Source organism: Xiphophorus hellerii, chromosome 5 (genome assembly GCF_003331165.1).
Source record: "Xiphophorus hellerii strain 12219 chromosome 5, Xiphophorus_hellerii-4.1, whole genome shotgun sequence".
NCBI classification, from domain to species: Eukaryota; Metazoa; Chordata; class Actinopteri; order Cyprinodontiformes; family Poeciliidae; genus Xiphophorus; species Xiphophorus hellerii.
In genome coordinates, this window is record NC_045676.1 from 11842314 (window position 1) to 11842532 (window position 219).

Genomic DNA, 219 nt, shown 5'->3' on the forward strand with positions numbered 1-219 from the left:
AAATCCGAATATGAAAACTGCCTCCTTATTCATGCCGCTATTTTAATTTTAAGCTTTGTTTATTGATCTGAAATATGCAAGTGTGGAACTAAATTTGTAAGGTGGGCAAATTCTTCCTATTTTCTCTCTTTTTTTTGTTGCAAAACTGTATGTTCAATACTATAAAATACTACAAAAGAGGTGTTAAAAATGCAACAAAGACACAGACAATGAGAGAAA